Genomic DNA, 23,112 nt, shown 5'->3' with positions numbered 1-23,112 from the left:
TGCCTGCACAGTCACACCCACTTTTCATGTCTCTGATAGACCTTTCTGCGGGAAGGTTTCTCTGATCCTCTTACACCCTTACCTCTAAGGGACTCGCCATTTTGCTTCTGTGCCTCAAGGTTGTGCTCTGGGCCCTTTTTCCTTCTCTTTGTATATGGTCCCATAGCGGGTTCATCCAGTGTTATGTCCCATGGCTCCTAATCTCTAGGTTCAGGCTGACCTCTCCCTGAGCTCCAGCCTTATATATCTGACTGCCAACTTGACCTCTCTACACGGAGGCCAAAAGACCTCATTCAAACTTAACCCATACAAAACAGAATTTTTGCCCATCATTATCCATTCGCTTGCCAAGTCCCAAATCCAGGAGTTATTTTGGTTCTTCTTGTACTATATCAGTCTAATCTAACCCTGAAGCAGTCCTGCCAACACTGCCTGTAAAAATTGCGAACTCTATCCACTTCACTATATCTTGCCTAGAATACTTCAACAGCCTTAGAACTAGGGTCCATGGTTCACTCTTGCCACATTGCAGCAAACAAAGCAAACCCTTAAAATGTAAATCAGACCGTGTACTCTCCCACTCAAAATGTCCCAGTAGCTTTTGTTATAGTCTGAATGCTTGTGTTCCCACAAAATTCATGTTAAAATCCTAGCTTTCAAGGTGATGGTATTAGTAGGTAGGGCCTCCTGGGAGGTTAAGTGAATGGGATTATTGACCTTTTAAAATAGATCTCAGGAGTTTATTCGCCCCTTCTGCCACGTGAGGACTCAACCAGAAGATGTCTTCTGTGAACCAAGAAATAGGCTCTTGCTCAATCCGTTCGTATTTGATCTCGTACTACTCAGCCTGCAAAACTGTGAGAAGTAAATTTCTGTTGTTTACAAGCTACCCAGTTTATGGAGTTTTGTTATAGCAGACTGAACAGACTAAGACAGCTTTCCCTTACATGTTGAATAAAATCCTACTCTCTACCCTGGTTCAGCCATCTCTTTGACTTCATTCTATACAACTCTCTCTCTCTCATTGCCACTATTTCCCAGTCACACTGCCTTTCCTTCCACTGCTTGGATGTGCATCTTGCATTTTCTAGGTTTGGATTCACCTGCATGTGACAGAAAACTCCAAATAAAGATGACTTTCACTTATTGCTTCTTTCACTTTCAAATAAAAGAGATTCAGGGGTAACTAGTCCAGGGCTGGTATGATATTTCCACAATCATCAGGGTACCAGGTTTCTCCTATGTGTAGCTCTACCATTCTCTACACATGGCCTGTACTATATGGTCCAAGAGGTCGGCTGGTGCTCCATTCATAACATTCACATTCCAGCCAGCAGGATGACCAAAAGGCCTTTGAAAACATGGATGTTTTTATCCCATTGGTCCAAACCCAGTGACAAGGGAAGCTGCATCAATAGTTCATTCCTTTTCATTACCGAGTAGTATTTCATGGCATTTATATACCACACATTGTTTAACTATTCATCCATTGAAGGATATTTAGGTTGCTTCTAGATTTTAGCTATAATAAATAAAACTGCTATAAATATTCATGTATAGGTTTTCATGTGAACATAAGTTTTCCTTTTTCTGGGATAAATGCACCAAAGTGCAATTGCTGGATCATATGATAAGCACTTCTTTAGTTTTTTTTGTTTTTTGTATTTTTACAAAACTGCCATACTCTTTTTCTAAAGTAACTATCATTTTACATTTCCACTAGCAATGTATGAGTGATCTGGTTCCGCACATCCTTGCCAGCTTTTGGGGTTGTCACTATATTTTATTTTAGTTATTCTCATAGTGCTATGGGAACATTTCATTGTGATTTTACTTTGCATTTCATTAATAGCTAAATATTTTGGACATCTTTCAATTTGCTTATTTTTCATCTCTATATCCTCTTCAGTGAAATGCCACTTTATGTCTTTTGCCCATTTTCTAATTGCCTTGTTTCTTTTTCTACTGTTGAGTTTAGAGAGTTCTTTATATATTTTAGACACAAGCCCTTTGTCAAATGTGTGGCAAATATTTTCTCTCAGTCTGTGGCTTGTCTTTTCATTCTCCTCATAGGGAGTTTCACAGAACAAAAGTCTTTAATTTTGATAAGGTCCAATTTGGCATTTTTTCCTCTTATGGACTACACTTCTGGGGTCAAGTCTAAGTACTCTTAGCCTAGACCTCGGTCTCAAAGATTTTGTCCTATTTTTTTTTTCCCAAGAGTTTTATTGTTTTGCATTTTACATTTAAGTCCATGATCTATTAGGTCAAGGTTTATTTATTTTTACCTATTAATGTCCAAATGCTCCAGCAAGAAAATATTTTAAATGGAATTGTTAAAGAGATGGTTGGCCCCCATCCCCCCACAACAGATACACACACACACAATGATGATTAACAAGAGCCAGAATAAGCTTACTAAAACCAAGTTAGGCCAAAGTATCTTCTTTTCTTCTTTTTTTAAAATAAGATTTATATGCTGGGAGATCCAGAGAATGCTAGCAAAATCAAACAAACTTAACACACATACTCCTAGATGGAAATATGGTGCTCAGGGAGTGAGATATAAGAGTCTCAATGTATTTGACACTTGTCATAGACTCTCTGGAGTAGAGCTGTGATTGTGGATGATACATTTTAAGACTACCTCAAGGTGTGTATAGAAGAAAGACCAAATGTCTGTAGTTGTGTCTTTGGAGGAATGTTGAAGAGCCACGTATTACTTATTTCAGTCTCAATGGAACCTGGGAAACAATAAGCATAAAGAGGACATGAAGCAAATTTGAAATGTTTGGCAGGCCATCTCATGGAAGAAAAAAAGGATGGGTTCTGTACAGCTTTGGGGACAGCAATCTGTATGACAGCTAGATTTGGATGCTGTTATACAATCTAGGACAAGTGGGTAAAAGTTACTGAAAGCTGGATTTCAACTCAATGTAAGAAAAATCTCTCTAATACATTTTGCTAATAGATCATGGAATGCTCTAGCTCAAAACATAGTCCACTCTCCATCAATATAATTGTATGAGCTGTAACGATAGGTTGAACCAGATGACCTCACAAGGCCAAAGGCAGAATTAGAAATGCTTCAATTTGAAGGAGAAGGGTTTTCTTATATGCTGTAGAAGTCAGGCAAGATTTCATAGTGTGGAGGGTGCACTTTAGGTTTCTTAAACAGTTAAAGGCTTCACACTTTGAAAACATGAAGGTAGGGATCTTTGCTAAGTGAAGAAATAGATACATGGTAGACCAAGATCACAACCTAAGTCTCTTTCCATGAAACCAATACACATGCACCTCTCCAACTACATTTTATATGGAATATGAAATGTTTGAAATAGAATAAGCCTCAGATGCCATCACTTCTAATTTACGCATTTTATGGGGAGAAGAAACTTGGCTCATAAAATTTCAAATTTTTTACCCAAGGAATGCATCTTGTATCTAGTTTGTGACAGATATACAGGTCTCCTTATTCCAAAAAGGTAGTATTTATTGGGTACTTTCTATGTCCAGAGTATTTCAAATGTTTTATGTAACTTAATCCTCACAACAATTTCATAACCTGGGTATCATTATTATGCCCATTTTGCAGATGAGAAAACCGAAGCTCAAAGAAGAAAAATTACTAGCCCCAAATGGCACAGCGAGCGAGTAGAAGAGCCAAGATTTAAACCTAGGATATCAATTCCTAAGATTATATATATTTTTAAACTTTTTAATTTTATGATTATATTGCTTTTAGTTACAAAAGTAATTCAAGTCTAATAGTGCAGAAGTGTATAATGAAAAAGTTAATAATCTGCCTCTCTCCTTTCCCAAAGCACTCTCCTTGGGGTAAACAATGTGTCCAATTTGATGAAAATGATTTTAGACTCTTCTCTCAGTATCGCCCAAATCCTTGACCATTATGTTTGTGCTGCTTCCCCAGTTTAGTCTTCTTTCTAGTATAGCAAACTATCTCCAAATGAAAAAGACAAAGGAAAGGGGAAAATTTTAGAAACGGCTTAGTAACTAAACATCAAATGCTCATATTAGATTGATAATTAATAAAGACCCATCACATACCGAACTCACCTGAAGAGGAGGCGGCGATAAACAGTTGCTGTTGAGATTTACCCTGATGAGTATGTATATTTAATTAAAATGAGAAGATCTAAATATGTGTGTGACTGTGCTGTGAAAAAATCATTATTTTGCCTGAATAAGGAACAATTGTTCCTTGTATGACAGCCAGATTTGAATGCTATATTTCACCCTGGAAAATAAGTGATCCTGGGTAATTGTAGAAAACTCTGAAAATAAGTATTTTCTAGTGAAAATTCTAAAGGGCTTTATCTAATGTGGTAACAAAGTGTATAACTCTCTCCTATCCTATCAAGAAGAAAGGTACTCTTTCCTTTTCAGAGGAAACCAATTTCCAGTTGTCATGTGAAAGCTACATTCAAATACCTTTTTCTATTCTGAGGAGGTGACAGACTGAACATGATGAAATTTGATCATTTTTTAAAATCTGAAGTTTAGGGAATAGTGCACAGTATAACCTCACAAACAAAAACACATTTTTAGGCTGAGTGTGGCGGCTCATACCTGTAATCCCAAAACTTTGGAAGGCCAAGGCAGGAGGATCACTTGAGCTTAGGAGTTTGAGACCAGCCTGGGCAACGTAGCAAGACCCTGTCTCTACAAAAACCAAACCAAACCAAAATAAAAAAACACGTTTTGATTGTTAGAGTTTTTCTTACCTGATTTATCATCCCATGTTACTTTTAAAATAAAAAAGTTACAAAATTATTCTTACATAGTACAATTCTTCCAAAATGTGCTATTTTCAATTTTTTAACTGAAAAGTTTGTCTGTAAAACTTTCTCTAGAATAACGCCTCCCTTCATGGTTTCAAACAGTTTAATAGCAGATCAAAATACAGGCTCAACATCAGCATATTGAGATGTATCCAAAATAGGAACACTTTTTTTGTGTCTAAAAATAAACTGCTACTGTTTCAATATGTGGAACAAATAAAATGGATTTGGAAGGGCAGCTCAGAGCACTACTGTGTGACTGTTCTTTTCATTTATTCCTCATAAATTAAACAATGCAAATTTAGCAACAGTTTTGCCCAGTGGTTGCCAACTTGGGCACCAACTTTCTTGAAGAAATAGCCTGATTAGAAAATAATTGTACTTCTTCCTCGCTACTGTTACCATACCTGCACTTTTCATTTGCTATAAGGTACGGTGGGAAAACTGCATCTTTCAACCCTGCCTCTTTTATCTGATGTAGTGGATGACAGGTAATCTAGCTGAAAGTTCCGACAATTGCACCACCAGAAAAACACTGGCTGATGAAATCTGAGCAGTTATCACACTAACCATCACCTGTCAAGCCTCTTGCTTCAATTTAAGGGTGCATCAATTTTCTGAAGAGGAAATCAAGGGCAAAGAATAAAAGCGCTTCAGATAAACACTGACAAAGGCCCTTTCTGTCGTTTTTTTAAAAATTTATGATGAGATGTACTATCATAGGTTGCTCCGTGAGGTTTTATCAACTGTCCTGATACATCCCAGATAGCTCAGAATTCTTTGGCCATTGATGAAGTACTATACTTGCACTTACTGAAAGGGCAGAAGATTTCCAACTGAAAATTACTTTCACTAAATACCACAAAGATATTGAAGGCAGAGAGAGCCTGGAGATGGAACAAATGACAGCTACATATAACAATGAACCTCTCAGTTCTCGAGGCTGGCAGACAAGACTGATTAGAGTAAGAACATGAAATAATGTTTTCTTAAAGCCAGGGAGCATATTGTGTAAAGTGTCAGGTACAAAGAGTTCATATGTTCTTTGTGGTGAATTGGGAACGCCATGCTGCCAGCTGTATTACAGTGTGGCCTGTCACAGCTTCCAGACCAAGATTTTTTTCCTAAATCTATCTGGTTACCACACTCAAAATACACATGCAAGTAATGACGAAAGAAAAGATAAAGGGTTGGAGAAGTAAAAGATATAGTAAAACAGATTTTGTGAGGCGCTTGGAAATTAGTGCTTAACAAAATCAATCTGTTTGTCTTTGGAGATTGAAAGCCATCGGGCTGAGGTGCTGGGCCTTATCTATAATTCTCCTGGGATATCAGGAGAGAGTATTTTCAAGAGGGAACCAACATGTGGAGTAAATATTAGTTTTGACTGGTCAAAATATTATATATTTATTGGTATAAACTAATAAAATATTAGTATAAACTAATAAAATACAAAATAAAACTAATATTTTATTAGTTTATACGGTCTGATATGAGGCCAACTCTGTGAAACATTCCCACTACTGATAGCTCTGACTTCTCTTCCATCCAATGGAACACAGACTTGGTGTATTCTAGAGGCTATTGGAGTTTTTGAAGGGAGAGCCAAGTACTCACTCTGTTGGTTTCTTCAAGTTGTGAGTCATTTGGGAGATAGACAAAACAGTCAGGGATAAAAAATATCAGCTATATTAGCATTAAAGTAAGATTGGAGAACAAGGGTTGGACTCACCTGCCTCAGTAGGTTTACCAAGCAAAAAACGAGAGAATGGGGCCAATCTACAAGCTGGCAAGCCCTAATTAAAGGTGGCAAAAAGAGTCTAGACCACCTGCATGCAACTGAGCCTCTTTTCAATAGTCTCAATCCAGTAACCAGTCTCTCCTTTAGGACACGGTGAAAAGGAGGGCAGCGTATAAAAATAAAGACAGTATATTCTGAAAGAATGGACATTTGAATTTTGTGCACCAAAGCCCTACATTTCCCAGTGCCTTTGTTTGTTTATTGATTTCTTGGTCAGTTTGGTTTTGGTGGTGATGAAAGGAGAGTATTAGGAAGCGTATTTTGCCTTAGTCCAAGCCAAATTCCCCAATCCAGTTTTATCAGCAGTAAAACTACGTGATGTCCATATTTCTCCTCTCAAATCTTAGAGTAGAAAGCAGTATCACTAAATTGCCCAGTAGCTCAGACTTGCCCAGATATCAACTGGACATTTTCCCAGTGGCCTATGAGAGTGACTTGATTCAGTGGAAGTTCAATCTATAACGGAAAAAATTTATTTTGGAACAGTGGTGCTTTAAGTCTGGCTCAGCTCTAGGCAGTTTTGTGTAACAGTCATTGTACTATCGACAAATGATGTACCATTGATTAATGACTGACAAAATATAAAATCACTTCATTCATGAAAATGACCCATCAGAGGCAGTATTATTATTCCTCTTCACCCTAGAGAAATATTTCTGAGGAAAGATGAAAGAAAGGGAGGCAGGTGAAGCAAAAGGCATGCAAAGCCCAGTCTTTCCCATTTACTATTAAGCTACCTGAAGAATGAAAATTGTAGCATAGTGTTTAAGAGCGGGAGTGCCAGATGTAGGCGGATCTCAGGTTAAATAGGACCTCCGCCTTCACTAGCTATTTTATGGCTTTGACAAATTAGTGAGCTACCCACGCCTCAATTCTTCCTTTCCAAAATGGAGATAATAACAGAATCTAACTTGTAGGGCTGTTATGAGGATTGAATTAGATATTGTATTTAAAATGTTTAACAAAATACCTGGAACAATGTGTAGGCCTGCAGTAAATGTCAGCTCTAATCGTTCTTAGCTCCCAGTAATATGTTGAGAGGCCATTGACCTTGAACTCATTTCTCCTCTAATAGAAGTAATTCCTAGAAGACCTTTTCCACTTTTTGAATCATGCAGTGTGTCCCCAAAATACTCAGTTCCTTCAGGACAAAACATTAAAACAGACATATTCTAAATGGTGATTTCACAAGAGAAAAACTATTGGTTGTTTTTGACCTGTCTGTGTAACAGATTTCTTATTTGCATTTTTCATGACACTTTGAATCCAAACCCCAGATATGTTTTGCTGTATTCTCTTGAATAGTGAAATGTCTCTAATTATTATTCAAATGTAAAAGCAAGGTAGGGACTCTCCAAGACCTCATAGTTATCATCTTTACACATTCATTCTTCTTGCTCACATTTTCCCAAAGTGGAGTTCTGTCATAAGATGCCACTTTTTAAATTTACTTATTTCTTCTAAGAAGCTCAAAGCACTTACAGACATCTCATACATTTGTGCAACATTTCTGTGACTAACAAATCAGTGAGGAAGAATAAAGTTGAAAAAAAATGAGGTACAGAGACAGCGGATGTTGACCAAGTTACCGGATGAAGCTGTGCCAAGGTGGGGTACCTGCCAGGTCACTGAGCCTTTCACCTGAGCCTCCACTGTGGCTGGGCAGTGTGGGCATTCCCAAAGTGTGTGTCTATCTGATTTCAATATTCCTCAAAGTCCTTCTTATCATGACTCCTGCCTGTGCATGATGACCTCAATTAGGCTAAGATAAGAACAGATTTTACTTATTTTCTCCAGCACACCATTAGATAGGTTAGAAATGTTTGGTTTTGTCTGTTTTTGCATGATGAAGAAAGCAAATTAACAAATTTGAAAATTATTGGATAGATTGTTCATCGTCTCTATAAGGATAAACTCTTGGGATTCTTGCCCATTTTTCTCCAAAAAGATGAGAAAAGAAGGGTTTTTTTTCTGTTTTATTTTCATTTCTCATCATCATTTTAAAAATATCTTTTTTTGTGATAATCTTGTATTTTCTGACTATTTCCAGCCTCTTTATCCCAGAGATACTACACAAGAGTGAAAGGAAGACAGCAATTATGTTTAGACAAAACTGGGCTTAAGTACCACTTTGTTGGGCAATGTTCTCAATAGCACTAACCCTTGGTTTCTTGTTTGAAACTTAAGTTTGGTGGGATAATTAAATGAGATAATTCGAGGCAGACACACCCAAAAAATCACTTACGAATAGTCTCTTCATTTGCTCATTTTCCATCCTCTATTTAAGTATCACTGTTTCATTTTTTCCCCAAAGATCCTCTAATTGTATTTATGCTTGGATCAATCCATTTGGTTTTTGTTTGTTTGTCTGGGGGTGGGGGAGGAGGAGGGAATGCTTTTATCTATTTAAAGTGACATTGCCACCGGGCACGGTGGCTCACACCTGTAATCCCAGCACTTTAGGAGGCACAGGCAGATGGATCATGAGGTCAAAACATCAAGACCATCCTGGCCAACATGGTGAAACCCCGTCTGTACTAAAAATACAAAAACTAGCTGAGCATGGTGGCAGGTGCCTGTAGTCCCTGCTACTTGGGAGGCTGAGGCAGGAGAATTGCTTGAACCCGGGAGGCAGAGGTTGAAGTGAGCCAAGATCGCGTCACTGCACTTCAACCTGGCAACATAGCGAGAATCTGTCTCAAATAAAAAAAAATAATAAAGTGGCATTGCTTTCTTACAAAAGTTATGCAGAGCGCCAGTGACATGGAGGTTGAACCTACAAATGTGCAATATTTATTTTGGAACAATGGTGCTTATAGTCTGATTTGGCTCTAGGCACTCTTTTATAATAGTCATTGTACTATTAATTTTGGCATAATGATGGGCAAAAAAATAGGAATCATCTCATTTATGAGTAAGAGTCATCAGAGATGGTATTATTTTTCCCCTCATCCTATTTTAATATTGGTAATTAAGAATGGGGTGGCATAAGGCATTTTGTCCTGTCAAATTAATTTACAGATTAACAAAGCCTTGAGAATCATTGTTTTACAGCAATAATTACACTTTGGACGGAACTAGCAAAAATGAAGAACCAGGTATTTGAACTTCTGTGATTACGTAAGTAGGAAAGCAAATTGACTAACTTCTCTCCTGTAAACAGCATCCTCCTTGGGCAAGGAAGATGTTAGCAGTCATAAAAGAAGGTGGGCGGATGGATTTTTCTTTTTATAGTGGCACATCAAAAATAAAACAGCTTTCTCTTTTCTGTGGCTTTGGGGTGGGGTACTCTTTCCATCTAATGGAATTAGAAAGTAAAAGTGTATTCTTTATATTGTATTTTAAGCTCTAGATGAAAGTTGCTATGTCAAGATAATTGATAATATAACCTGAGGTATTTCTTTCTATTGCTTCAAATTTTTGGGAATGCCCAGCAGGAAAAAAAATTAATAAATCTGTTTTTCCACTCATAAAATACCTTGAGTTTAATGCGGTTCTTTTCTTTATTTTTGGAACCTCAATATTTCCATCTTTGTTCAGGCAATTCCATTTCACTGCTCCTCCTACAAGTCATTTAGGACACAATGAAAAATATAAATTTACAACAACTTTGATCTTCATAATTTTTTTTTAGAAAGTGGTGTAATTGGTTAACACCTAGTAACAAGTTTTAGGGCCAAAACCATGGCAGAAAATTTTATCTAAAATGAATTCAAATTAATTTACACATTTTTATTATAAACAAATTGTGGTGGATACCTCTAATACAAAAGACCAAGCATTCAAAATGTTCAGATTGAGTCAAAACAACACCTCTCCTAAAAATCAGTGAGACTCCCTTCCCTAAGAGAATTCTCTTCTCTTATAAGGAATGGCATTATAGGAGCAAGATCTACAGGGAATTCCTTTTTCTGCTTCCATCAGCTTCTGATTGGCATAGCCAGAGCTCAATGCAGCTTTGTTTGCTGCCACTGGTAATTACGACATCTATGACTAAAATGTGGAGGTTGGCCTGCCTCACTTATCTTCAGTTAAAAAGCCTTCCTCAGGAAATGCCACCAACTGCACACATCAGTTTGTGAAAACTTACATGATTCTGACCACAGAATAAGCTATTTCTAAATCTTTGGCTAGAGTTAGGCCAAGTACAAAATCTGAATATAAAGAAGTACTGAATTCTCTTAATAAAAGAAACTGCTCTTCTAGAAATATGAAATGCGTGACCACTTTTTTTCTTCCTTAATCACCTAGAGGCTTGTGTTGAATTTGCACATGTGCCTGTCTCCTGGGCCTGTGTTATACCTGCTTGCTCCTTATTTCTCTCCTCAGGTTGCATAATTAACTTTTTTATTCAGCAAAATTATTATATTTTTGTTATTCTAAAGCCCCATTTCAAATAAGAGATGCTAATGGTGCTCAGAATTGCCTAAGCTGAGCTCTCATGCACTTTAACACAAGCAGTTTTTTTTTAATATTTTTAAGTTCTGGGATACATGTACAGAATGTGCAGGTTCGTTACATAGGTATACACGTGCCATGGTGGTTTGCTGAACCCATCAATCTGTCATCTACATTAGGTATTTCTCCTAATGCTATCGCTCCCCTAGCCCCCCACCCACAACAGACCCCAGTGTGTGATATTCCCTTCCCTGTGTCCATGTATTCTCATTGTTCAACTCTCACTTATGAGTGAGAACATGCAGTGTTTGGTTTGCTGTTCCTGTGTTAGTTTGCTGAGAATGATGGTTTCCAGCATCATCCATGTCCCTGCAAAGGACATGAACTCGTCCTTTTTTATGGCTGCATAGTATTCCAAGGTATACATCTGCCGCATTTTCTTTATCTAGTCTATCATTGATGGGCATTTAGGTTGGTTCCAAGCCTTTGCTATTGTGAACAGTGCTGCAATAAACATACATGTGCTTGTGTCTTTACAGTAGAATGATTTATAATCCTTTGGGTATATACCCAGTAATGAGGTTGCTGGGTCAAATGGTATTTCTGGTTCTAGATCCTTGAGGTATCACCACACTGTCTTCCACAATGGTTGAGCTAATTTACACTCCCATCAACAGCACAAAAGTGTTCCTATTTCTCCACATCCTCTTCAGCATCTGTTGTTTCCTGACTTTTTAATGATTGCCATTCTAACTGGCATGAGATGGTATCTCATTGTGGTTTTGATTTGCATTTCTCTAATTACCAGTGATGATGAGCTTTTTTTCATGTTTGTTGGCTGCAAAAATGTCTTCTTTTGAGAACCTAGCAAGTCAGGCGAAAATTCAAGTTCAGGAAATACAGAGAACATCACAAAGATACTCCTCAGGAAGAGCAACCCCAAGGCACATAATTGTCAGATTCACCAAGATTGAAATGCAGGAAAAAATATTAAGGGCAGCCAGAGAGAAAGGTTGGGTTACCCACAAAGGGAAGCCCATTAGACTAACAGTGTATCTCTTGGCAGAAACCCTACAAGCCACAAGAGAGAGTAGGCCAATATGCAACATTCTTAAAGAAAAGAATTTTCCACCCAGAATTTCATATCCAGCCAAACTAAGCTTCATAAGTGAAGGAGAAATAAAATCATTTATAGACAAGCAAATGCTGAGAGATTCTTTCACCCCCAGGCCTGCCTTACAAGAGCTCCTGAAGAAAGCACTAAATATGGAAAGGAAAAGCTGGTACCAGCCACTGCAAAAACATACCAAATTGTAAAGATCATCAACACTATGAAGAAATTGCATCAACTAATGGGCAAAAATAACCAGCTAACATCATAATGACAGGATCAAATTTACACATAACAATATTAACCTTAAATGTAAGTGGGCTAAATGACCCAATTAAAAGGCACAGACTGGCAAATTGGACAAAAAGTCAAGACCCATCGGTGTACTGTATTCAGGAGACCCGTCTCACGTGCAAAGACACACACGGGCTCAAAACAAAGGGATGGAGGAATATTTACCAAGCAAATGGAAAGTCAAAAAAAGCAGGGATTGCAATCCTAGTTTCTGATAAAACAGACTTTAAACCAACAAAGATAAAAAAAGACAAAGAGGGACATTGCATGATGGTAAAGGGATCAATTCAACAAGAGGAGCTAACTATCCTAAATATATATACACCCAATACAGGAGCACCCAGGTACATAAAGCAAGCTCTTAGAGACCTAAAAAGAGACTTAGACTCCCACACAATAATAGTGGGAGACTTTAACACCACACTGTCAATAGTAGACAGATCAAACAGACAGAAAATTAAAAAGGATATTTGGGACTTGAACTCAGCTCTGGACCAAGTGGACCTGATAGATATCTACAAGAGCTCTCTACCCCAAATCAAAAAAATATACATTCTTCTTGGTGCCACATGGCATTTACTCTAAAATTGGTCACATGATTAGAAGTAAAACACTCCTCAGCATATGCAAAAGAACTGAAATCATAACAAACAGTCTCTCAGACCACAGTGTAATCAAATTAGAACTCAGAATTAAGAAACTCACTCAAAACTGCACAACTACGTGGAAATTGAACAACTTGCTGCTGAATAACTCTTGGGTAAATAATGAAATTAAGGCAGAAATTAAGAAGTTGTTTGAAACCAATGAGAGCAAAGAGACAATGTACCAGAATCTCTGGGACACAGTCACAGCAGTGTTTAGAGGGAAATTTATAGCACTAAATGCCCATGGGAGAAAGCGGGAAAGATCAAAAATCAATACCCTAACATCACAATTAAAAGAACTAGAGAAGCAAAAGCAAATAAATTCTAAAGCTAGCAGAAGACAGGAAATAACTAAGATCAGGGCAGAACTGAAGGAGACAGAGACACAAAAAACCCTTCAAAAAAATCAATGAATCCAGGAGCTGGGTTTTTTCTGGAAAAGATTAATAAAATAGACTGCAAGTCAGACTAATACAGACGAAAAGAGATAAGAACCAAACAGACACAATAAAAAATGATAAAGTGGCTATCACCACTCATCCCACACAAATACAAACTACCATCAGAGAATACTATAAACACCTCTATGCAAAAAAACTAGAAAATCTAGAAGAAATGGATAAATTCCTGGACTCATACACCCTCCCAAGACTAACCTGGAAGAAGTTGAGTACCTTAAAAAACCAATAACAAGTTCTGAAACTGAGGCAGTAATTAATAGCCTACCAACCAAAAAAAGCCCAGGACCAGACAGATTCACAGCTGAATTCTACCAGAGGTACAAAGAGGAGCTGGTGCCGTCCCTTCTAAAACTATTCCAAACAATATAAAAAGAGAGACTTCTCCCTAACTCATCTTATGAGGCCAGCATCATCCTGATATCAAAACCAGGCAGAGACACATCAAAAAAAGAGAATTTCAGGCCAATATCCCTGATGAACATCAATGTGAAAATCCTTAATAAAATACTGGCAAACCAAATCCAGCAGCACACCAAAAAGCTTATCCACCATGATCAAGTCAGCTTCATCCCCAGGATGCAAGGGTAGTTCAACACATGCACATCAATAAACGTAATCCATCACATAAACAGAACCAACAACAAAAACCACATAGTTATCTCAATAGATGCAGAAAAGGCCTTCGATAAAATTCAACACCCCTTCATGCTAAAAACTCTCAATCAACTAGGTATTGATGGAACATATCTCAAAATAATAAGACCTATTTATGATAAACACACAGCCATTATCATACTGAATGGGCAAAAGCTGGAAGCATTCCCTTTGAAAACCGGCACAAGACAAGGATGCCCTCTCTCACCACTCCTATTCAACACAGTATTGGAAGTTCTGGCCAGGGCAATCAGGCAAGAGAAAGAAAGAAAGTGTATCCAAATAGTAAGAGAGGAAATCAAATTGTCTCTGTTTGCAGAAGACATGACTGTATATTTAGAAAACCCCATCATCTCAGCCCAAAATCTCCTTAAGCTGATAAGCAACTTCAGCAAAATCTCAGGATACAAAATCAATGTGCAAAAATGAGAAGCATTCCTATACGCCAATAATAGAGAAACAGAGAGCCAAATCATGAGTAAACTCCCATTCACAATTGCTACAATGAAAATAAAATACCTAGGAATACAACTTACAAAGGATGTGAAGGACCTCTTCAAGGAGAACTACAAACCACTGCTCAAGGAAATAAGAGAGGACACAAACAAATGGAAAAACATTCCATGATCGTGGATAGAAAGAATCAATATCATGAATATGACCAAACTGCCCAAAGTAATTTATAGAATCAATACTATCCCCATCAACCTACCACCGACTTCCTTCACAGAATTAGAAAAAACAACTTTAAATTTCATATGGAACCAAAAAAAGAACCTGTATAGCCAAGACAATCCTAAGCAAAAGAACAAAGCTGGAGGCATCACGCTACCTGACTTCAAACTACACTACAAGGCTACAGTAACCAAAACAGCATGGTACTGGTACTAAAACAGATATATAGACCAATGGAACAGAACAGAGGCCTCAGAAATAACACCACACATCCACAACCATCTGATCTTTGACAAACCTGACAAAAACAAGAAATGGGGAAAGGATTCCTTATTTAATAAATGGTGTTGGGAAAACTGGCTAGCCATATGCAGAAAACTGAAACTGGATCCCTTCCTTACAACTTATACAAAAATTAACTCAAGATGGATTAAAGACTTAAACGTTAGACCTAAAACCATAAAAACCCTAGAAGAAAACCCAGGCAATAGCATTCAGGACATAGGCATGGGTAAAGACTTCATGACTAAAACACCAAAAGCAATCGCAACAAAAGCCAAAATTGACAAATGGGATCTTATTAAACTAAAGAGCTTCTGCACAGCAAAAGAAACTATCATCAGAGTGAACAGGTAACCTACAGAATGGGAGAAAATTTTTGTAATCTATCCATGTGACAAAGGGCTAATATCCAGAATCTACAAGGAGCTTAAACAAATTTACAAGAAAAAAAACAAACAATCCCATCAAAAAAATGGGTGAGGGATATGAACAGATAGTTCTCAAAAGAAGACATTTATGCAGCCAACAAACATGAAAAAAAGCTCAATATCACTGATCATTAGAGAAATGCAAATCAAAGCCACAATGAGATACCGTCTCATGCCAGTCACAATGGCAATTTTTAAAAAGTCAAGAAACAACAGATGCTGGTGAAGCTGTGGAGAAATAGGAAAACTTTCACACTGTTGGTGGGAATGTAAATTAGTTCAACCATTGAGGAAGACAGTGTGGTGACTCCTCAAAGACCTAAAACCAGAAATACCATTTGACCCAGCAATCCATTACTGGGTATATGGCCAAAGGAATATAAATCATTCTACTATAAAGATACATGTATGCATATGTTTACTGCAGCACTATTCACAATGGTAAAGACATGGAATCAACCAAATGCCTATCAATGATAGACTGGATAAAGAAAATGTGGTACATATACACTGTGGAATACTATGCAGCCATAAAAAGGAATGAGATCATGTCCTTTGCAGGGACATGGATGGAACTGAAAACCATTATCCTCAGCACATTAACACAGGAACAGAAAACTAAACACTGCATGTTCTCACTTATAAGTGGGAGCTGAAAAATGAGAACACATGAACACATGGAGGAGAACAACACACACTGGGGCCTGTCAGGGGGGCAGGGGGAGGAAGAGCATCACTATAAATAGCTAAGGCATGTGGGGCTTAATACCTAGGTGATGGGTTGATAGGTGCAGCAAACCACCATGGCACACGTTTACCTGTGGAACAAACCTGCACGTCCTGCACATGTATTAACTTAAAATTAAACTAACTTATCTAAAAAAGAAATTTTTGCTTAATACATGGAGGTTATTATTTTTAAGTTAATCATGATAATTTTGTATTCCAACATCCTACTTCAGTGTATAAAATTCCTCTTCAAAGAACAACCAGGCACTCAGAAAACAGTACAGTACTTGGTGGGATTACCGTAGATGTGAAATAAAAGAACAAATAGGGGAACCACCCTGTAGGAAAAGATGAGAGGTCTGATTTTTATTTTTCCTAGTACTTTTATTTTTCATATTTGAGCTGGTTTCACACTTGTCCTCCCACACACACATGCACACACACACACTCACCAAATTCATAGATGATGGGAAGGCTGTGGGTAGTTTAACAGGAATTACTGACTGGTTTATTTTTCCATGATGCTAGTTGTACATACTGAGTTGAGTGACGTGAGTTATAAACACGAAATTGCCTAGAAAGCACAAGAACCTTGGCTAATATTCACAGAGTAGAGTACAATGCTTTAATACAGCTAAATGATTTAACGACAAGTAGGGAATTACTATAAAATATAACGCTGGGGAAAGGCTGCAAGCAGCACCTGCTGGCTACACTAAGAGATCCAAAATGGATTCCAGGAAGAGAGCACAATGCCCAGCTGCTGTGCTGGTTGCCTGTTCCTCCTATACTGTTATTACTGTTCAACAGTCCTGAAATCTGAATGACAGTGGCCTGAGCCCTTTCAAACAACAGAAAGAAGGTCAATTTTTGTAATGAGGAAATGGAAGTGGTGGCGCCGAAGATCACTGACCCTTACAGTTTCTTGTGTGATGAAGGAGCAGTGAAGTGCACCAGGAAATTATGGTGTAGGGAAACAGTGACACCACCATCACAAAACACAGAACCAAGAAGCAAGTAACAAATGCACTAAAATGTGCATAAATCACATAGATGCTATCAACCCTGGGTTTATTCTCAAACTGTGAAAAATTGGGCCCAACAGTTCTGCAAAGAAAGGACAAGGCAAAGGGCCAAAAATTAAGTTCGAGAGTCTAAAACGATACTCTTAACCAGGGATATATTTAAAATATTGGGCAACTAGATGGTCTAGGTACTGACGGATCAGAACAGACGCTGGTTGAGATGCTAGAGCAGGATCCATGAGGCCTACAGCCCTGCCTGGGATCACTTTGTTAATTCCCAGATCTAGGCTTCTTTTAGTTAGGGGTTCAGGGAGAAGCTGAGGCAACTCAGGCAAAGAGGTGGTGGTGAGTGCACTTGGTGCTGGGCTAGTGGTTGCTCACCAATGGGTGCAAAATTATTTCATTATTTTAATATCTAGTACAGGCTACCAGTGCATTCCAGTGGAACATCAGCCACTATTCTAAACTCTGGTTGCATCTACACCAAACCTACTCAGACATTACTTTGTGGTGGAAAGCAAGGGAAGCACAGCTTCTTAGCAGGGCTTATTGAAAACTTGTGTTTGATATCTCATTGCCTTCTTCATGTTTCACGTTCTTTGGCATTATGCTATCACATCATCCTCATATTCATAACCCAGGAGTTTCTAAACAAGGCAGGAGATGTGCTAAACTTGCTAACATAATTAATGAAGTTTATTTCACAGGGTAAGAATCTGATGCTTGATTATATGACGATTCAAGGAGCTCAAAAGACTTTTTTGTGAGGGCATCCTATACTTCTCTTGGGAATAAAGCAGAATTGTAATTCTGACTAGGTTAGATCAGACCTAACAACATTTATGGAGTTGACAGCTTTACATTTTTATTTAATTTTTATTGATCTAATAATTATGGTAATTTTAAGGGACAAAGTGGGAACTGTTGGCAAATCGGATATAGCATGAAGATTTGGAAATATCAAGACTTGAGAGGGGGTCAGCCGTGGTGGCTCCTGCCCCACCTAGCATGCCCTTCCTAGCACTTTGGGAAGCTGAGGCAGGAGGACACAATGTACCACAAGCCTTGAATTTCATTCATAAACATCTAAAAGAAAGATTTAATGCCATGAGCTGAGCTTCCAAGCAGGTAAGTTTTCATAAGGAAAAAAAAAGGTTTTTCAGGCTATAGACAGATGAATATTTCAGCCTAATTTTCAAAAATCGTTATCAAATCCTTGGAAAATGCCTTTATGGAGCTAGACACTATCTTTGACTTGAAGTACAATAAGCAAATGCAGAACAAGCATAGGGGTCGGCGGTGGAAATGGGTGAAGACATCAGGTATATCTTCATCTACCTTGCAATGTACTAAAAATCAAAGTTTTTTTTTTTTGAATAGTCAAAAGAAGATAACCTAAAGTTTAAACTTCTTTGAAATCTTAGCCTTCAAGAGGCATCTTCTCTGAGGCTACTCATAAAAGGAGGAGGAACAAAAATGACCATGAACTTCAAAAACTAGGTACCCTCTCATACATTTCAAGCTGACATCTTAAATTAATCATAAGTGAGAAGAGTTGTAAAGAATGTAATATTGACATTTTAAAATACAACTTTATCACTCTTTTCAATAAATTCAATGGAATATAAATGCCACAGTGATTTCACATCTACCAATGGATCACTGAAAAATAGATTCAACTAATTCTTTTAAAGAGTTGCCAATTTTGCATGATTCTTTCTTTCTGTTGAAATTGTTTTCACTCGTCTTTTTGCACACAATTTTATCTTACTGTAATAAGTGTTTAATATTTGAAAGTCTTTCATTGATTATGTTATCATACGTCTCTACAACAACAACAACAAAAATATACACTGAAATTTTTAACTTAAAAAATGGCCTCCCATTATGAGGCTCTAAGCATTAGAGCCATCTGGATAGTTTTTATTGAAAGTATTAGCAATAGTCAATTTAACAAAACGATATAAATACTTCAAAAATATTGTTAGGGATTACTAAATATAAAAAATAAAATTTTATTGGGATTGCCTCTCCTTAAAAGATGGGGTTGATAATTATGGAGTCTTAATCAGAGCAGGCTTCTTCCATACACCAATAGATAAATTGTCCCTTTGGATGGTACCCTGGGAATTTTAAACCCTGGAGCTATTGTGATGTCTACAACTTTTTGGTGTAATGTAATCCCAGCACTGTGTTACTGAATGCCCCACTTTCCAGCACAGTTTCCAGTGCCCACAAGGTGCTCATTGATTGTTGGTTTTCTGGGTCTTCCACTGTTAGTTTTCTTGGTCTTCTTGTTTCTCATCCTTCCAGTTCCCATCCTTGTTGGGGAAACCACTAGCCTAACAACTATTCCATTTCCAAGGGCTTAATTTTAATAGGTTTTCTGAGATAAACAGATATACATAGAACCTTCTCTTCATGTCACAGCATTTTCGTTACAGCAGGAAACAAAGATTTTTTTTAAAGGCTTATAGTATCGATGCACATTTAGTTAAGTGGTTAATGCAATATATACATATAAATTTCTAAGTCCAATTCTACTGAGAAATCAAGAAGCTCCATGTAAGAGCATTTAAATTATGACATTCATTGCAAAAATACACTACCGTCAAAAGCTCTATTTCTTTTCCAATGTTAAATGCTTACAGTATGTCAAGAAAGTAGAAACTGCACTTGCATATACAATACCTGAAACACTTGATTCATTTTAAAAGCCACAGATGGTGTTTCTGAAAATCTACTTTACCATTAGCATAAGTAGACGATGGTTTATTCACATGCAATGACTTCTGTGGCTACCCCTGCCTGAGTGTACCACCCGCTACTGACACAGTCTGATTCTACACCTCTCCACTGGTCTCCCAATCTCTTGTCAGATGGTGAAAGGCACTCCCCTCTGCAGCAACATTTTTTAACTGGAAAAAATAATAATAATAATAATGGCTGGTTTTCTTTTTTTAACCATAGATTATTTACCACTATTATTTTTTTGGCTATGATATTTCTGCTTCTTTTCTAAAGAAATGTGCAAAGTATTTAAAACCCCTTTAAAAAAATAAATAACATTTTGTTTCAAAATACAGATGTTAGGAGAAGTTCTTTGTAAAGGCAAACTATTGCATTTTAAATGTCTTTATTTGTTAGGAGCCTTAATATAGCAACTCCGCAGTAATTGCTATTTTATAATCTCCTGAATATTGAACTCTTTATTATGCAAATTAATACTCTTTGGAGTATGCACTCGCCTAGCCATGGAGTTCTTTTTTGTTTACATATTTTACTTTTGCAGCTTTTGCCAGTCAGTGTAAAGAGGCATCTTGATATTTACTGATTCCAGGCATAAACAGATTTCTGCCAGACATGTGGCAGCTACGCTTCATGTTCTTTGTTTTTAAATTAAAGAAAGACATATGGCAGATTTGCAAAATGAGAAAGAAAAAATTTTTTTGGTAACAGCTACAAGTTTTCAGCAGAATTTTACTCTCATTATGACTGCAGAGCTCTGGGGCCATGCTATGACTCTGTAACCCACAGAAGACTGTGGTAGCATTAGAAGATGTATGAGATTGAGCCATGTAGAACTGTCATTTCGGGAGTCAAAAGTGGCAAATGGTATGATTTCATATGGCTCAACCTAATAGTTGCTACATATGTGCCCTCTCCTCAGAGGACACTCCACAGCATAGACTTCCTCAGGAGACTGCAGAGGTATCACCCACCCCTCCCCGCCAGGAAATATTTTCTACATTTGGTGAAACTTCATAATACAATTAATTTAAATAGTTTCATATATTCTACCAAATCATTTCATGAGTACAGACTTGCTGTTAAAGTAGGTATCTGTTTAATCGTGCACTGCCTTTCTTCTCCTGGGAGGAACAGACCCTTCCACACTTCAGGAAGCCTCAATGAAGGGTCAGTGATGCTGACCTCGGGCAGAAGTTTGAAGGAGTAAACAAAGCAGAATGAAATGAACTTACAAAAAAAAAATATGTTGAACTTCTTGAAGCCTGGTTCGTGATAGCTTTACTGGCCTAAAATTAATTCTACCTTGCATTTGTATTAGCACACCCAACAAGGTAAGCAAAGTGTTCTATTATTCCCATTTTACATATGAGGACGCTAAAGCTCCAAAATATTAAGCAACTAACTCAGGGTTACCAGTGAGAAAATGGCATAGCCGAGACTAGGATCCCATTCTGTCTGTCTCATAGTCGATTTCCTTGGAAAACAGTACTTGAACATTCAAAATACTGAAAAGAATACACGTCCAACTTCTTCTTTTAGTCCTCCTTTCTATCCTCCCCTCCTTAGTTCCCTGCCCACATGCTAATAAGGGAAAATGACCTCATTAGCGTGGCAGGCTGGATGGGACTCCACAGAGTCAAGCACTTCTCTACTTCTATGATAAGGCAAGAAATAAAAATGGTGAGAAACATATATTTCTTAGGAGAGAGGAGAGGGTAAAATAGAAAGTAAGCCTTTTATAGATCTCATGAGAATGAAGATCAAGGATTTTTGTATCAATGTCAGACAAAGAAAGGAAAGACCCTTTCCCTTTGGCAGAGAGAGCCACAGTATGAAGTTTCCAGGTTTTATTTCCATCATAGTAACATGAGCTGAGTCTACCCTGTGGACAAAGCCCTGTGATATAAAAGAAAGAACACACACCCTCACTGACCTAAGAAATGAGCTTAAAGAAATAAATGAAAAAATGCACAACAAAGAAACATATGAGAGTTTAAATACTTGGAATGACAGATGTCATAAGAGATTAGCCATAAAAACCTGAATAGAAATTGGCCCTCAAAAAGCTGGGAATTCTAAAGAGATGCTTAAAATTTCATATAATTGTCAATACTAGAGCAAAGCAAGATCAATACAACACACTTTTCTTTGAGAAAAAGTGCTTACCTGTTTGAGGTGCCAAGTGGCCTGGAAATACCCAACAAAACTTAACTTTAAACTCTATTCATCTAGCTTCACCATAACATAACCATCAATAAAAATAACCTGAATTTGTATAGTAACTTTCCTCTGTGGACTCAAAGAAAAACACAGGAGAAAATGGTAGAATGTGTTTTAAATAAAGTCCATTATCTCTATCAAAAATATGCTGTAATCAGTACTTCCACTCCAAAGTGCCTTTTTAATTTTGCAATGATGTATAAAATTCTTGTCACGTGTCAGAGTTAAATTAATTTTTAAAGTCAGATTTCTAAAGGCAGAAGACTCTCATCATTTTGTCTACTTTTCTGTAAATATGATAGTTTTTGTTAGAAAGCACATTTACCCAGAATCCTATGGCCCCATGTTTCTGACTTTTTGTCCCTGACTTTTTGTCCTAGATCAGTTTGTGTAGCCAGCTGTGTTTGTATGGACGTGGATAATAAACTTGACTCTTACCAAGAAAGTAAGATATGAAAGCTTTTGAGTTGTAAGAAATTTGTTTGAAAATAATATGTGGACTTATCCTGTCTCTGAAAACTCAGACATCCAGGCCACTGAAGCCTATGGAGAGAAAACAGCCCCCGACCTCTCCATGTTAATCTCTGGGTGGGCACAGGAGTTCAGGGATTTCTTGTGGGTCTCCTTTTGTAACCTGGCATGTAAATCCAGAAAATATAAATATGCAAGTATTCCAACCAAACTTAGGTCAACTTCAGAGTTTACTAAACGGAGAGTATCAGACAACTTGAAAATCTTAAATGTGTGTAAAACAATAAAAAATGTATTCATGCTTTGAATGTTTTTAAGTGGCTCAAGTGTCACTTCTAATTTTCATTGTGCACATTACCAAAC

At 37.4% G+C, this 23,112-nt stretch overlaps 2 long non-coding RNA genes across 2 annotated transcripts in view; one reads left to right on the top strand and one right to left on the bottom strand.

The window, feature by feature from the left end:
• Positions 1-3,663, top strand: part of LOC129523750 (uncharacterized) — a 29,397-nt gene extending 25,734 nt beyond the window's left edge. Inside the window, exon 3 of the long non-coding RNA XR_008667352.1 lies at positions 3,596-3,663. This is a non-coding gene — a long non-coding RNA (uncharacterized lncRNA). The remainder of the gene's footprint in view (positions 1-3,595) is intronic.
• Positions 1-23,112, bottom strand: part of LOC109027660 (uncharacterized) — a 194,476-nt gene that overhangs the window by 91,008 nt on the left and 80,356 nt on the right. The gene's annotated exons all lie outside the window — the stretch shown is intronic.

This window comes from Gorilla gorilla, chromosome 6, assembly GCF_029281585.2.
Source record: "Gorilla gorilla gorilla isolate KB3781 chromosome 6, NHGRI_mGorGor1-v2.1_pri, whole genome shotgun sequence".
Lineage (NCBI taxonomy): Eukaryota > Metazoa > Chordata > Mammalia > Primates > Hominidae > Gorilla > Gorilla gorilla.
The sequence above is the reverse complement of the archived record's forward strand: the minus strand, read 5'-3'. Positions and strand labels throughout refer to the sequence as shown.